Consider the following 18452-nt stretch of genomic DNA (forward strand, 5'->3'; position numbering starts at 1 on the left):
CTAGCCCTGGCCAACACCACTGTCTGTGTGTGAATCAGGAAGTCCTGGACTAGAGGGACAAGTGTCTCCTTTACAGTGACAAATCTGGTCTCTAAATAATAATAGCAGTGATTGGATAAAGGTTTATCACTGTTGTAAGACTCAACCTTATCCTCAAAATCAAGATTTTGCTCCAATAACTTTCTTCAGTCATTTTTTTCCAGGAAGCACTTAACAGAGATGTTTCTCCTTCAGTGTCTATGTTTTATCATATAGTTCCTTATCAGTTATATTATGAAGCAGAACTTCTTTATTATCCCACCTATGACATTCTCCCCTTCCTCTAAATGTTAAAAAGGGGTCATGCTAGAGTTAATTTTATATGGTCTGATTTAAACGCTGAAACTCTGGGACATCCTAGCCTGCTAGTTTACCTTCCTAAGACATCCTTTCTGAGACACCACCCATTCATTTCCCACTCCTGTTAACAAAAGCTTTATTCTGGGAAAGGAGAATGTTATGATTAAAAATGATGGTGAAGGTCTCTTTTCTGTGTCCTATGCATTTCCTTCAAGGTTTTCTAAGGAAATCATGACTTTACCACACAGCCCAGTATCTCCTTACTGTAGCTCAATTTAAAATCTGCATTTGGATTCTTAATTGAAGAGTTCCCATGATTCCCTTTGTTCTCTTTTCTTGAATACACATGAAGTTTATATAACAGTATTCTTTCCTCTTCTGATTTAATTTGCTCCAAATGGAGATATGTGAGTGTTATGTGTATGTGTGTGTAGGTACTGAAGTTTGAATTCACATTCTTTTTCTTTCAAGACTGACACTACCCCTGGAGCTTTGAGATGGTTCTGGCTTTCAGGTGGTCAATTGGAGATAAGTATTTCATGGACTTTCCTGCCCAGTCTGGCTTTGAGTCTGAATCCTTAGATCTTAGCCTTTTTAGAAGGTAGGATTAGCCAGGCACCCATGGCTCACGCCTGTAATCCTAACTGTAGCTCAAGAGGTGGAGTGCTCACCCCAGCTGAAGAGCTCTGGGACAGCACCCAGGCCCAGAGTTCAAGCCCCAGGACTGACAAAAAAAAAAAAAAAAGGTAGGATTACAGTCATGAGCCACTAGTGCCTGGCCGAGGCTTTGGCTAATAGTGCAAATCCCCAAGTTTTAGCAAAAACAGCCCTATCTGCTCATTTCCCAACAAATCCATTATTAGAACAGCAATGCTTCTGCAGAATAGCTTTATGACAAATTGCAACTGACATGTATCACAAAGTACAACCAACTCTTCCTTCAGAATACTTTATTTAGCTTCCCTCTTTTTATCTCTGTACACAGAGCTAGGTCAGACTCCCATTTCCTGCATCCTTGCTAACCTTTCTAAATCCAGTCTTTCTCTTGTCTGCTTCCAATGTCGTTTTCACTCCATTTTGACTGCTTGTTAGAATCACCCAAAAACTTTTTAATAATCCATTGATGCCTGGGTCCTACCCCAAGATTTGACTGGTCTAAAGGGTAGCCTGGGCACTTGGTCTGGTCAAACCTCTGCAGCTGATTCTAATATGAAGTAAACCCTTTTCCCATCAACATTTTATACTAAATTCTTTCTGAACATCAGGGTTGCTCCAAATTATCTTGAGTAATCAAATTAAAATACTTAATCCTGTTCTTTAAGACTCTTTGCCAATTGACTAGAATAGTCCCCTTTCAAAACAGCTTAAATTTATCTCCTGCCTAAAGCTTCCCCAGATTAGTCTCACCTGGCTGCCTGAAGATCACTGTTCCCAAATCTCTGAGTACTCCTACTGGCACTGATTTACAAACCCTTGGACAACAGCTGACTGTGTATAATATTATTTTAATCTTGCTTCCAGAGATATCTGTCAGAGGCTTTTCTTGTAATCTGAATCGTTCTGAAATCTCACTGGTCAACAGATAATCCCAAGTAAACAGAAGTGTTATTCTTAGCAGAATTTTCTCCTTTAAACTAGTTATCTACAAGAGTACCCCTTGGCACCTTGGCTGTTCTTTGGGTGTTTTAAAATTAGTACAATTAAAGCCGACAATTTTAAGAACTTAGGTATGTTAGAGTTCTTTACTTCTTTCTTACAAAAGAAGGTATATACAAAGATATTACACACACACACACACACACACACACACACACACACACAACTACATATACACACACCATTATTCATTGCCTTTCGGTATTAGAATACAGTTTCCATACTCCACCTCACCACTGAAACTACTTGTTACATTGTCACAATTGACATGTGTATTCATGCGTTATTTGTTCTCCAGTTGCTTGGTGGTAAATGCCAGCGGTAAAATATAAAAAATATCAAATACTTTCTACCTGATAGTGTAGAACACTAAGCAATTAGAATATCATATGAATGTCCTATCAGTGACACAGTGGAATGATGGAGACTTCCGAAAGGTCTTTGCTTAGTAGCGTTAGTGCAGTTTCACTCATTGCACTCCAACTTTTTGAACCTTCCTTTTCCTGATATTAAACAACCTAACAACTCCTACTTCTTTGGCTGTTGTATTCCTGACCCCTTACCTAGTTATGTTAACTCTTCCTAGTTCTTAAACACATTCCAGTATGAATGGAAGGAGTTTCTGAAGGGAAAGTGTAGCCAGAGAAAACATCAAGAATTTCCTGGATGCTAACGGCTGTACCTCTACCATGCATATCTACTTTTCTTTGGGGAATGTTTGCAACCCACTGTTGAGTATTTCCATCCATACAAGTCAATCACAGCTTCAGTTAACATGTCTGACATCAAATTTACTGCTTCTGGCTCCTTAATCTATCCCTCTTGCTATTTCCCATGACTGTTCCCTTTCCTTCACCTCCTCTTTCTCTCTTCCTAACAGGCACATTATTGCATCAGCACCCAGTTAGTTCTCTTGATGCCTACCTTCTGAGAGCCACAGGAACTTTCTTGTCCTCTAGTACCTACCTCTTTTTCCTCAGAACTCCTTGCCTGAATCCAATCTGCACCTACCTGCATGAAGTCAGTTATTTTATCCCTATTCCCTTACTGCCTCGGTGATTCTATAGCCAAAGTCAGTCAAATGATGTTCAAGTTTCCTCTGTTTGAATGTTTTATATCATGTACCATTATGCTTCTTTTCCTTGGATTTTTGCAGAAATGCTTTTCCCCCCATTACTGCTGGTCAAAGATCTCACATTGTCCTTTTCCTTGAAATCTTTTCTGCCACATTTCAAACAGAGGTAATTTCTGTCCTTTGAATTTCTGCAATATTTTCATTACTTCTTATAACCCTTTACCTGTTCTGCTTCATAATAGATAGCATCATTTACTTTTTCAAATATTATCTGTATATATTTTTGCCATTACCCAGTCTCCAAACCCATCTTGCTTACAGGTAAGAATGTTATGTAGAAGAATGCCTACATCATTTGCCATAGGGCTGTATGTAGTAGGCACTCATTAAAATTAAGCTGTTAGGTTGATGGATTTCTAAAATTAAAGAACATTTTGAATGAAAAAGCTGCTAATGACTCTTATGTGTGTTTATCTGAGTTGGATATCACTGACTCACACCTATAATTCTGACGACTCAGGAGGCTGTTTGAGGATCAGTGTTCAAAACCAGCCTGAGCAGGAAAGGTTGTGAGACTCTCATCTCCAACAACCACAAATAAAGCCAATAGTAGAGCTGTAGCTAGCTCAAGTATCAGAGAACTAGCCTTGAGTGAAAAAACCTAAGAGATAGTGCCTAGGCCCTGAGTTCACACCTCAGTATTTGATACACACGAAGAGCATGTGTATCTGTGTATGCAGGTTACAGTAGAAATGTACAATCAGATTTAAAGCATAGACCCTAAAACCCTAGAGTTTACTAGCAGCCAGCATAAAGGGCTAAGTAACTCTTTGGAGTTCTCATTTAGAATTGGCTTCAAATTTTTCCTTCTCCCATTTACATATGAGCTCAGAAAAGAAAAAAAAGATATCTCTCCTACTCAAGTATTCAAAAAGATTTTTAAAATGTCATTAAAGTGGAACTAAGAAATAACTGTAAACACTTATGGTGTCAGTATAGTGGTCCAACCTTATTGGAGAAGCAGAGCCATGAAGTACTGTCTGTATATGAAGAGCAGAGCAGGTCTTTTTGACGAGTCTTAGGACATGGCAGACAAGCATGGAGTGTTGGAGTAGTAGCTAAGGTCTGGAGCTGATGTTTTACCAGCAGCTCAGGAAGACACCATGAGGCTAAAGCCAGCTCTTGACGACAATAGTTAACACTAAAAGTAAAAGATATTTGTGTTCAATGAGTGACTAAAAATGGTCAGAATTAAGGACCAAAAAAAGGATGGAAGTAGCTGTTAGTGTATGTTTGTGTGTGATATCCAGGGCAAGATTTTTGGTGCTGTCCAACACTAGAAGTTAATGGCCAAGTTTTCAGTATTGGGACTTGAACTCTCATTTGGAACTCTACCATTTGAGCCAGACCTCCACCTCTGACTTTTCTACCCTGCTAGCTCTGAACCATAATCCTCAGCTCTCAGCTCCTCCTGAGTAGTTAGACTTACAGGTATGAGCCACCACAACTTGGGCAGTAAGGGCCTATTTTCAAGTGAAGCCTACCATCTTTGTCATAGGAGTATATGTAGTTCATCCTTTATAATGTCAGCTAAATGTGAAAGAACAGGTCTTTTAAAAATCTTGTTTTGGTAATAATAGGGAATAACACCTATCTGTTGAGTTTACATCACACAATAGATACTGCCATAAGTCCTTCAGCTAGAGCATCCCCATGGAGGTCATGATTATCCTTGTTTTCTAAACAAAGAAGCAACTGAAGAAAGGTTAAATTCACCTGTACAGCTTCAGCACTAAAAATGTTGAAGGCATCTCTGCGACAAAGCTTCTACTTATTCCCATACTTCAAGCACAGACTGCTTTGTGACTCTCCAGTCAATTCAACTGGAATGAATTATAGTACAAGTCACCACAATGAAGGGTTCTCTATAACATGTTATTTTACTCAGTTCATCACCTTGATCTGCAAACACACACACACACAGACACACACACTCTTTGTGTGTGTGTGTCTGTGTGTGTGTGTGTGTGTGTTAGTATTGTAGAATTTGTGGAAAGGCTATTTTTGTTGCTAAAGTATAAAAGCACCAATTTTTCTAAAATGTTTTTTAAGATAAAAGAGAGTAAGAAAGTAATCAGTGATCAATAAATTAAAAATAAAAAATAGTACACTAAAAGGAGAGGGGTTTTTTTTGGAGGGAGGGGATTTAGTACTAGGAATTAAACCAAGGCCTATATATATGCTAGGCTACCAAGCTACCTTCACCCCAACCCAAAAAGAGTATTTTTTTTGGTGAGATTATTTTACTCATTTAGTAGAATGTGACCATTGTTTAAAAATCAACATATTGAATTGGAGGTTTGTTTTTTTTTTGTCTGTACTGATACTGGCCTTGAACTCAGGGCCTAGGCACCGTTCCTTAGTTGTTTTGCTCAAGGCTGGTACTCTACCACTTGAACCAGCTCAACTTACAGGTTTTTGATGGCTAATTAGAGATCAGAGTCTCACAGATTTTCCTGCCCAATCTGGCTTCGAACCTTGATCCTCAAACCTCAGCAACCAGAGTAGCTAGGATTTGAGCCTCCAACTTGAGCCTGAACTTCTGAAGACAGTTTTGTGGTATAAGAACTAGCCAGGTAAAAAAATTAATGGAGAGCATCAATTTAAACCTAAGTATAAATTCAATTCTGTACCAGAAATGAACAGCACTTGGATTAAGTAAATACTTTTAAATACATCTCACATAAAGCATCTATAACAGCTATCCAATTGGGCTATTTCCCCCCTTTAATGTCCATTTGCTTCAGCTTCTTAGAGAATGATGGATACAGAGATGCCCTGCTCACTTACCTTCAGTCTTCAAGGAAAGACTCACTGCCCCAGCTTTGAGGGAGCTGTCAGGAAAAAACTTTCAGCTGTCAACTGTCTGGGGATTGTCTCAGTTGCAGAAAGCCCACGGTGCTTGAAGATATGAACCCTTTGCACAACAGTCCAAATCAAATGATTCACAGAGACAGGGATATAAAGACCCAGTCACATGAGCCCTGTGTGAACGTCCAAAAGGCCACCTTGGCTCCAGTCACTGTGGGTAGCAGTTGAGGCTGTCATTTAGGCTATGTTGTACCTTGGTTTTTTCCTCTGCCTCATCCTGATACTGTCTTCTTTTCACATAGGTGCTGATCCAAGGGCACCTATTAACATGTACCAACCTGTCAAGAATTGGTCTTTCAGACAACCAAGTAGGTGACAAGCAAATCCTTCGGATTCATTCATCATGCATTTCCATTAGGGACATATCATACCAAGTCCTATTTGCTAATTCAGTTGTTTTAAGGGAGGTTCTTGGCTGACTGCATCTATTTCATTATTTGTGATATAATTCATGGGTTTGTGTTTATGCATTGTTCTATAAGGTCTTCTATTGGCATAGATACTCATTTTGCTTTTTACTCCCAAGGGATGCAACTAAGTGGCAGAAGTTGTTAGCTTAGAAAAGAAAGGGTCTTCTTTGTATCTTCTGTTTGTCTGCACTTGCTATATGAAAATACTGAGGATTGAGGACTTTATAAAGAACTGAAATTTATTTGTTTCTTAATTCTGGAGGCTATAAGATGTAATATGAAGGCATTGGCTCATTCAGTGGTTAGTGAGTATGATCTCTTTCATGTATGGCATCTTGATACTGTGTCCTTGGACGATGAAATGGCTAAGAGCTCCCTGGGGCTGTTTACAAGGGGTTGCTAATCCCATTCACAAACACTGTCATGCCTAGTCATACCTCTTAAAACTACTACTCTGAAGGTTAGGTTTCTGAATGCATTTGTGTGTGGGGGGGCATCTATATTTGCTATATTTGGATCATAGTGAAGTGCTTATAACTAATAATGGCATTTTTTATTTTTATCTAACCAGTATTTTTCCCCTCATGACAATGCCAGCCCCTCTCATCCTTTAGGGAAACACACCTCTCACTAGTTATTTTATTACATTTTGCTGGGGCTGCTAATTACTGTACCCTTTCCACACCCCTAAGCCAATCAGGGTGGCCAATCAGAATACCCCATCCCCTCAGCCACGGGGATTGGTTATATCTAATAGATAACCAATTTTTATATTTAGTAGAGAAAAAGTGCGGGTATAGAGTGGGTGTGTTTCTCAAATGGACACTTGGAGAAATTCAGACAAGGGAATACTCAGTTGTGCCTGAGGCCAGCTTTACTTCTGGCCTTTCCTGGTTATATGCATTCACCAGACACTTTTAAACTGAAGCTAATTTGAGTTGGGTTTCTGTCACTCGTCACCAAGAAGTCTGACTTAGAAACAGTTGATTTGGAAAAGTTAAGAATTTACGAAATGTCAAGTCATAAGCAATTATGATAACAAGGACCTAGTTAGGCAAATAATTATGAAGACACTTATATACTATAGGTAGCTAACATTTAGTTGACATACTCCAGTTTCTTAAATTAAGGAATAATGATGAAAATCCACTCAATTGTAAGTCTAAATAAAATTCTTACAAGTTGAATGACAAGACTGTCATTGCAATCCTTTACTAATTGTCTGGTCACATATATCCATGGACATAACTTATTATGGTATTTGTATAATGAGGTAATGATAATGGTATTTATATATGCTTTTTTATATACTGAGGCAATGATAATGGCAGAAGAATATGAAATCATATCTAGGTTCCATATCTAAAATCACCACTTATAAACTGAGGATTCTCTGGGTTGTTTTTCAGGAGTCAAGAATATTTCTTTCATCTCTAAAATGTATATCCCACCCTACACGGTGTTTTAAGAGTTACAATTTAAGTTGACAAAATGTCTGCTACAGTAGCTTACTCAAAGAAGAGAGTAACTATTGATTATTTCTTTTTTCACAATATTGTAGAAGAATAAATGACTATTTGCAAATTATCTCTAGTGCATAATTATAAGCTAACAATGCTTTAAGTTAGATTACTTTAATTCCTAAACAAGGCAAAATTTCCACTTTATCTGCTGTTGTTAAACATTGATCTGGATGTTCTAGTTAGTGCAACAGGACAAGAAAGAGAAGAAACATGCAAGAGATATGGTATTGATAATGGAGAAATAACATTTAATTATTTACTGGAAATGGAATGGTCTTTCTAGATAGTCCCAGGTAATAATTAAAAGAGCTAAAAGAATTAAATATGCTATATTTACACAATGGAATTCTACTGATCCACTAGAAAGAATGATATTGTATCATTTGTAAAGAAATGGAAAGACCTGGAAAAATTACGTTAAGTGAAGTCAGGCTCAGAAAGACAAAGGATGGTTCTTTTTCCTTATATGTGGAAGCTAGGCTTAGCTTATAAACTTATAAGTAAATACATTGGGTGATATGCAAGTGCACGTATTGACTGAAATATGGTACATTTAAGGGAGAACTCAAATAGTGTAATTCCTTAGAAAGGCAAAGCCAACAAAGCTCAGCAAAATAAAAAGGAAGTGAGTACTTGAAAGGGATGGACAAATGAAGAGGAGAATGCAGTCAAGAATCCAGTATATATCCTACAAAATCAAGAAGAGGGAGGAATGGGTAAGAATCTTGAAAGGAGTGACATTGATCTACATATTCTGTATTCATAAACTGCTTTGTTAAATGGCAACACCTTTTTATAACTACTTAAAGAGTAAAAGAAAGAATTTGAAAGATATATCTGAACAAAATTTATAAAAAGTAATTCATTTTCCATATATAAAGTTGTCATACAGGCTCAAGGCCTGTAATCCTATCTACTCAGGAGGCTGAGATCTGAGGATTGCAGTTCACAGCCAGCCCAGGCAGAAAAGTCCATGAGACACTTATCTCCAAGTAACGACCCAAAAACCAGAAGTGGTGCTGTGGCTCAAGTGGTAGAGCACTTGCCTTGAACTAAACTCAAGAACAGTGCCCAGGCCCAGAGTTCAAGACCCATGACTGACAAAAAAAAGAAAAGAAAAAGAAAGAAATCAGGGTTGAAAAGAAAGCATTCACAATTGTAATAAAAAATGTACCTTATTAGAAATTAGAATATAAGGACAAAGTAATTACATGATTTTAGAGTAAGAAAAGACAGATGAATGGAACAAAAGTTAAGATATAGACCCATGTATATATGGAGATTTAGAAATGCAATAGTTATTTCTAAATGGTAGAGAAAATTTAGAACTTTCAATAATTGTTGTGTAAATTGCTAAAAATTTTTTCAAATTACAATCCCCAAAATAAATGTTAGATAAGCTGAAGATTTACATATGAAAGATAAAGTCATATAAAAAACTAAAAGGGGACTGGTGGTATGGCTTGTGTGGTAGAGCACCAGCCACCAGGAGCAAAAGCTGAGCAAATGTGCAAGGCCCTGATTTTGAGTTCCAGTACCAGCACCAAAAAAAAGGGGGAGGGGGGCTAAAAGATAATTCAACATTGTACCAAGATCGAAACTATAGTTAAAAAACAAAAGTATGACTTTATTAAAGTTTTTTTTTGGAAAAAAGGTATAATACCTTAAAGTTGAAAATCAAATAAGCCTAAAAATAAAATTGAAGGCCATGATAAAGGGTAAGAGAGACATGAATTAAATTACAATAATCTAATTTATTTAATCTAATTTATTTTATTATTATAATAATTTAATTTATTTAAAAATTTTAAATGACAAATTAAACCTTGGTTGAATGAATGTTCTTTAGGATTCACTTTCTTTGAGTGCCCAGCCTGAGGCTTGAACTCAAGGCCTGGGTGTTATCTTGAACATTTTTACTCAAGGCTAGCACTCAACCACTTGAGTTACAGACCCACTTCTGGCTTTCTGATGGTTCATTGGAGATAAGAGACTCACAGACTTTCCTGCCCATGGTTGGCTTTGAACAGAGATCCTCAGATCTAAGCCTCCTGAGTAGCTGGAATTACAGGCATAAGGAATCACTTTTAACACTTGATTTATGAGGGTACAAGTGTCAATACAGTAAGATCTGGTTGCCCAAATACTTCTTTAAATTTAAAACTTAAATCAGGGAACTTTTTTTGAGCAGAGAGGATTATTTAACTGAATCTACTTTCTAAAGCATAGAGATTGAACTTGTTTTAATGACAATCTTATGTATGGTACCTTACACAGATGGGTGTTTAATGAGGACACTGTACAGTATGGTAACATTCACACAATATGCGACATATTTTATAATCTTGTGGACTTCTTTATGACAGCAAACATGAATGATTAGACCAAAATCATTTGCATATCATTGTGTGCCTGATTTTTTCCCTTTTCACATCTTAATCATATCTTAGTATGCTAACAGAATATTAGCAGAATTATGGGAATTTTTCATGTTATATCCATCATAGGATTCTACAGATAAAAAATAGTGTAAGTTCTTGTGATGTTGCTTATAAATTCTTGATATGTTGGTGTGTTAATGAATAGTTAATAAAATTAATGATAATTTGATGACATATTACTTTAGAAATAGTATTCTATGATTCCTTAGTCCTAACTAGAATGTAGGCTCATGAAAGACTTGATTTCTATTGCTTTCCTGGTATAATTCTTTGCAAGGTATGTGCTTATTCAACTAACTCATTCAACTAATCTTTCTTCCGAGCACCTAATTTCAGAATGTATGCTATAAACTAGGGTACAAAAGTAACTAAGACAGATATAATCCTTGCTTCATGGAACTTGTAGTCTAGATAGAAAATCAATGAAATAAGCAAGTATTTTAGATTCAATACAGGTATCTAACAGAAAAAGTTCAATGGCTATAGCAGTATTTAGAAGAACCACGTTCACCTGTTGTTACCCTAGCACAGGGGAATTATTTTCAAGTACTAATAAACTATTTAAATTATTTTAAGTACCAATTGTGTTTCAAGTATTGTACAAAACATGTGTATTTTAAGAAATACATAATTATCTCATTTATGAATAAGGAAACTATAATTCAGATTATTTAATGGCATAACTATTATATAGTCTAGTGGTTAAAACATGACCTTGGAGTCAGCCAGCTTGGTAAGTATTGACTCTGCCATCCATTTTCTGGGTGAACAACTTCCTTAATATATTTGAGCATCAACTTATTCCATTCATTAAAATGGAAATAGTAGTGCATTGATTAATATATATGTCATTAAATTAGCACATTACCAAGAGTCTGGAAAAGAATAAACAAATTTTAACAACAATAAAAATACAAATGGACCAAATAGCCATTTGTTGATCCATCAAAGCACTTATTTCTTTAGTATGCATCATCAGAATCAATATCTAGTCAATTATATACCACAATAACTCTCTTTATGGCCCCCAAATTTTTCAGAAGTATGGAAATATTTGAGATTTAAAAACTTCGTTAGGGCTGGGAAGTTGGCTCAGTGGTAGAGTGCTTGCCTTGCATGCATGAGGCCCTGGGTTTGATTCCTCTGTACCACATAAGCAGAAAAAGCCAGAAGTGGCGCTGTGGCTTAAGTGGTAGAGCGCTAGAATTGGCTGAAGCGTTGAGGGACAGCACCCAGGCCCAGAGTTTAGGCCACATGACTGACAAAACAAAAAACAAAAACAAAAAAGCCAAAATCCCTTCCCTTTCCCAAATATGAAAAAGAAAAACATGGCAAACTTAGAAAGTAAAATTTTTTGTATTAAATATCTGCAAAATATTACTGTTAATTTAGTATTTGATTATATTTCATTATATGAAACAAACTTAACCTAAGTCAGATCTTCTACTTGGGAATAATTTTGAATCTTTAATAATTACCATTGGAAAACTAAACTAGTTACTTGTCGATACATATTTTTAAAAGAAAAATTACCAAAATTCTTTTTTAAATATAATGAAAAGTCATGTTACTTGTGAAATGTAAATTCATTTTTATATTTGGCATAAATAAGATGTAGTTTTGATGAGTAGAGTTTAAATAGTTTTATTTCTTAGGTACTTCCTAAGCAAGGCTATTAGTCCTAAATTTAATCTTCAGTGAACTTATACAAGTAATTGTCATACTGCAGTGTAATAGGGTTGTAATTACGGTTTATGCATAAAATATGCATGGCTAAAGTACATTTTCATACAAAGTACAGTAGCAGCAGAAAGAAGGTATGTCCAATTGTATAAACCATCTAAAGAAAATTTCTCAGAGTTGAAAAACCTTAAGGTGAGACTTAAAGAGTGAATAATGAACTGTTAGTTGGACCAGATTACAGGGAGGGAAGAATTTCTGAAATATGGCTGAGAAATAGAAAGTCAAAAAGCTGTGATATGGTTCAGTGCATACAATTCAAATGAACATCTAGAAGGGGAGACATCGAAGATGAAACAGATGAAGAACAGTGGATGAAGGGAGTCCTGTGGAGTGGCTTTGTTCCATGAACAATGGTGGAGGTATAAACACTTTCCTTAAAAATCAGATTTCTAGGCTGAGATGTAAGGATCACAGCCTGGGCAAAAAAGTTCATGAGTCTTCAATTGAGTACCAAAAATACAAAACAAAAACAAATACAAAAACAACAAAAGCCAGTAATGGAGCTGTAGTTCAACTGGTATTCTGCTAGCCTTGAGCAAAAAAGCTTAGGGATAGGGCTCAAGCCCTGAGTTCAAGTCCCAGGACTGCCGCCTCCTCCCCCAAGAAATCAAAGTTCTCAGCTACTGTAAATGGTAATGACTGTGTGGTGCCTCTATTATATGCTGCTTTACATGCCCAGGACTACTATAGCAGGGTTTTCTTTATTTGATTTTCAGCACTGGTATTTGACATTGGAGCCTAATGCTTGCTAGGCAGGCATTCAATTATTTGAGCCATGCCTCTAGCCCTTTGCTTACTTTTTTTTTTTAATTTAATTTAATTTTATTTGTGAACATACTGTACAGAGGGGTTACAATTACATGGGCAGGATAATGCGTACATTTCTTACCAAGCATTGCAGCCTCCTCCTTTGGTTTACCCTTCACATCCCTTCCCAGCCTCCCCCCTCCCCCCCAATCCCAATCCTTCTCCTTCCCCCCCCCACCCCGCACCGACGTTGTAAAGCTCGTTTTGGACATGACAACTTGTACTTTTCATTGTTGCAACAGGTCCACCTGTATCCTTAAACAACTGGTTTTTCCCCATCTCCTCCACAAGTTATACTGACATCAAATATAGTGAAAGCAGGGGTTATACTGTGGGGGAGGGACATACAAAGCAACAAAGAGATAATCTTATAAATGCGTTAGAAACACATGCATGAAAGAAAGAAACATTTAAATACGTATCTTAGGGTTCATTTTCCTGACCTCACATTATCTGACCTTTTCCACTTGACTCATACATATACTAGATATTGCAAATAAGGGAAACCATGGGACCTATGTTTCTTTGGGCCTGGCTTACTTCACTTAATATAATTTTTTCCAAGTTTTTCCATTTCCTAACAAATGGTGCAATGTCATTCTTTCTGATGGAGGCACAGAATTCCATTGTGTATATATACCACATTTTCTTGATCCATTCATCTGCTGAGGGACATCTGGGTTGGTTCCATATCTTAGCTATGGTAAATAATGCTGCAATAAACATAGTTGTGCTGGTAGCTTTAGTGTGGTCTTGTTTGTAAACATTTGGGTAAATGCCCAAAAGTGGGATTGCTGGGTCATAGGGGAGATCTATGTGAAGTCTTTTGAGGAACCTCCATACTGCTTTCCAAAGTGGTTGAACAAGTTTACATTCCCACCAACAATGAAGTAAGGTTCCTTTCTGTCCACATCCCCTCCAGCATCTGTTGTTAGAGTTCTTGATTTTTGCTGTTCTAACTGGAGTGAGGTGATATCTCAATGTTGTTTTGATTTGCATTTCTTTTATGGCTAGGGATGTTGAACATTTCCTCATGTGTCTATTGGCCATCCTTCTTTCTTCTTCAGAGAAGCTTCTCTTTAAGTCTTTCGCCCACTTATTTATTGGGCAGTTGTTTCTTTGAGGATTTGTTGTTGGGTGGTTTAATTTTTTGAGTTCCAAGTATATTTTAGATATGAGACCCTTGTCCGTTGTATGGCTAGTAAAGATCTTCTCCCAATCGGTGGGCTTTCTATTGATCTTGCTAGCTATGTCATTTGCCCTGCAGAAGCTCTGCAACCTTATGCAATCCCATTTGTCCAACCTTTCTTTGATTTGTTGTGTTTCCGGGTCTCTATTCAGAAAATTTCGGCCTGAGCCAAGGAGACCTAGGGTTTCTCCTATTCCATCCTGTAATGTTTTCAGAGTGTCTACTTTGACTTCAAGGTCTTTGATCCATTTGGAGTTGATTCTGGTGCAGGGTGATATATAAGGATCTAGCTTTAGTTTTCTACATGTAGTTAACCAATTTTGCCAGCACCATTTACTGAAGAGGCTGTCTTTCTTCCATTCTATCTTTGCTTACTTTTTTATTTTTGAGGAACTTCCTTACTATTTTCTATAATAGTTTCATAATAGGCGACTTATAGAACCACCTAGGTGCCCACCAACAAATGAATGGATAAAATGTGACATATATACAATGCAGTATTATGAAGCTACAGGGAAGAATGAAATGGATAGAATTAGAGATCATCCCATTAAGTAAAATAAGCCAGACATAGAAAGACAAATCTTACATTTTATCTTATATTTTTTTGAAAAGGACATAAAAGGGAGATGATTTTCTGAGAGAAACACTGGGATAGAAAAAAATGAGAGGAGGTTAATATGATTGAAGTATGTGCTTATGAAAATGTCATAACAAAACCCATTAAAAATTGTAAACATAAGAGGGGTGAGGAAGAAGGCTTGGCATGGTAGTTTGCAACTGTAGTCCTAGCTATTCAAGGTGAGGAGATTGGGAGAATTGTAGCTGGAGACCAGTCAAGACAAAAGCTTCACCAGACTTCAACTCAACCAATAAAAGCTGAGCAGGGAGGTGTACATCTGTTATCCCATCTATGCAAATAAAATAAATAGGAGGATTGTGGCTTAAACATAAATGTGAAACTATTAAAAGATAACAGAGTTGCCAGGGGCTGGGAGCTCAAGCCTATAATACTAACTACTCAGGAAGCTGGATCACAGTTCAACGCCATCCTGGGACTTTTAGCTCTAACAAACTACTTGGAAGCCAGAAGTGGCACTCTGGCACTAGCCTTGATGTCAAAAAGGCTCAGAGACGGTACCAAGGCCCTACATTCAAGCCCTAGGACAGGCAAAAACCAAAAACCAAAAACCAAAACAAAACAAGAGTTAAAAAGGCCAGAGCCATGACTCAAGTGGTAGAGTGCCTGCCTAGTAAATTCAGGGCCCTGAGTTCAACCTCCAGCATGACCAAATAAATAAATAAATCAGATTTCTAGTCTTTTTTCTTGTCCTGAGGTTTGGACTCCGAGTCTGGGCACTATCCCTTAGCTTTTTCACTCAAGATTAAAGTTCTACCACCTGATCCACAGCTCCACTTCTGGCTTTCAGTGGTTAAGTGAAGATAAACATCTCACAGACTTTCCTGCCTGGCCTGGCTTTGAACCATGATCCTCAGACCTCAGCCTCTTAAGTTGCTAGGATTACAATGTGAGCCCCTGACATCCTCCTGGGTTTTCTGGTCTTAGATGCTCTAGTAGTCATGTGGATATTCATTTTGAGACCCAGGACCTTGTTAGGGGACATTTGTCAGAACAGAAAAACAAAACAATGGATGGGGGAAGACATCTCTGTTTGGTTTTCATTCATATGCTTCTCTCTCATACCTCACAGCATGCCTAGGAGACAGGACCCCCAGCTTAAAGAGGACTCAGTCTCAGAAATGTCAAGTTATTGTACCCAGTGCTAGCTAGTTAAACAGTAAATGTGAAATGCAAGCACAGGCCTTTCTGATACCAAATCATGAGTGTGTTTTTCTCTGTCCCAAGCTGCCTTTCCAGGGGGCTTGAGACACTGAAATGACATGGTCTTCCAGATTTGATGTCTGAATGTGGTAAATGAAGACAGAGTCTGACATTCACATATCCCCCAAACCCTAAAATAAATAAAAAGAGCACATTGCTCTATATGGAGCAACTGCGCCTGACCAACATTGATCTCCCTTACAGAAAGCAATAAATATAGATTTTTGTCTTGTTATTTCAGGTATTGAATTGTGGTCTCATCATCCTAACACTTTCAACTATATGTATTTTTTCCTTTTAATGATGTGAATATATTGTCTATACAACATATAAATACAATTGAAATTAAATATAATTTTATCTCATAAAAAGGCAGAAAGGATCTGGGATAATTCCCAGATGGGAAACACATGGAAGGTTATGGAGAAGCTTATTTGGAGTAGAACAAGGGATTTTGAAGCATTGTGTTAGAAAAGAAAAATGGCAAAGTAGTCTTTGGAGGGGATACGCAAAGTGGAGTGGATTGAAGATGAAGCCCTGAGGGCTTTGCCTTTAGACATGGGGTTGAGAGGCAAGGTGTCTGGCTTTGAGGTCGAACTTGTCATCATTTCTTATTTTTAAAACAAATATAAGTTGCCAGCGTGGGAATTGAGTTTACTACTTAAAAAGAAAAGAAATGCTTTCTAGTTCAAAGCAGGGTTTGAATCCACATTCTTGGCAGAGGTTGCTAAGATTACTAATGCTGGAAAGACTAGCCCCTCTCCCAGTCCTGACCTCTGACATCAAGAGTTCGTGTGTCCAGGGAGCCACGAAAATCTTCTGGAAGCTCAGTATCTGGATAAGGATTTCCTTACCTGGCTAAGCTTTGAGTCATCATCACTGCTGAGAAAGGATGGGTACACTAGAAAATATTTGTGGGTTAGTTAAGCTTATTTTAATCTACTAGATAACAGAAAATTATTAGGTTGGAAAAGGTTGAAATAAACACAAATTTCTCCTTATTAAAGAATTCCAGTGTTGTCATCTATTTTGAAAATGCAATATAGAGCAGAGCAGCTAGGTAAGACATACAAATTCTTGAGTACTATCTGTAAAACCACTGGTTGGGGGCTTGCATATATGACTCAGAGTGCCAGTTGCTCTTGGCTGTTGACTCTTTTTTTCTTTCTTTCTCTCTCTATCCCACCACCACCACCACCATCATCATTCACCCCAATTTCTTCTTTTGAAAACTGAAAGATTATATTGCAATCTCAAACCTAGGAGATACTCAGAATGTGCCTGACACATTTTGTGATGTTGTTTTTTCAGAGTTAGAAAGAATTAAAAGGTTAGATAGATATTGAAGTGGTAGAGGACTTTCTAAATTACAAGCCACAACTGAAATACAAAATATTAAAACTGAGTCCAGGAAACTGCAATAAATATATTCAAAGAAAGGGAATTCTAAACTCTGAAAAATAGTTGTATCATATATGGCAGGAAAAAAGTCATTATATATGTTATATTTTTAAAAAAGACAAATAGGAGAAAAAAGAATAACCACAGTAATAGAAAAACATTCAAGAAACAGACATGAAAAGGCAATTCACAAAAAATGAACTATTGGGGCCAATGCATAATTGACCTCATAGGAGATCACAGAATCAAATTAAAACAAGAAACCAATTTTCACCTACAAATTGGTTCTAAATTTTTAATAACAATACCTAACATTGTTGAGAGTATAAACTATATTTGGAAATAAGAAGCTGGTGTAAATATTCCTAGGGTACAATTCAACAATGTTCAAAAAATCTTAAATAGATGCATGCTATTTGAGCCTGGAGTGTTTATACTGACTTGAGAAGATTCATCTGAAGGAAATAACCAAAGATAGGCATAAATGTTTGTCCATAAAGTATTTATGTTATTATATTTATAGGAATGAGAAGTTGAAAATAACCTCCAAGTTCATTAGAAATGTATGTTATGATACTAAAAGAAATTATTGTGTATCTTTAAGCAACTATGGTGTAAATGAAAATATGATAAAATGTTGATAAAGTACTATTAAATTAAAAGTGTTGACTAAAACTAGGTGACATAGTATCCCAATCCTGCAAAATGCATTTATGTATTTATATTTCTATGTCTGTGTTTATATTAGTAGCTACAAGAATAGGGGATAAAGAGGTAGAACATCCTTGAGGGCCAGGATTTTGTCTGTCTAGTTCACACCATAGTCCCCAAGTTGCAATTAGTTGTCAGTACATAGCATTAATTCTCATATGTGATTGATGAGTTAAAGTCACTTAATTTTTTTCTTTATGTTTCTCTAGCACTTAAGAACTTTCTGTATAATTTGTACTGTTTTTTAGTCAAAGAGAATTAAATTTTGAAAAAACATGAAGGAACAAAAGTAATTTACAGACAGAATCTAAGAGCATATCTTCATATGGGGGCTCATGATGTTTAAACACCACTTCTAACCAAGAAGAACTAGAAAGTATTAT

Source organism: Dipodomys merriami, unplaced genomic scaffold (assembly GCF_024711535.1).
Source record: "Dipodomys merriami isolate MVZ:Mamm:240054 unplaced genomic scaffold, mDipMer1.0.p SCAF_5, whole genome shotgun sequence".
NCBI lineage: Eukaryota > Metazoa > Chordata > Mammalia > Rodentia > Heteromyidae > Dipodomys > Dipodomys merriami.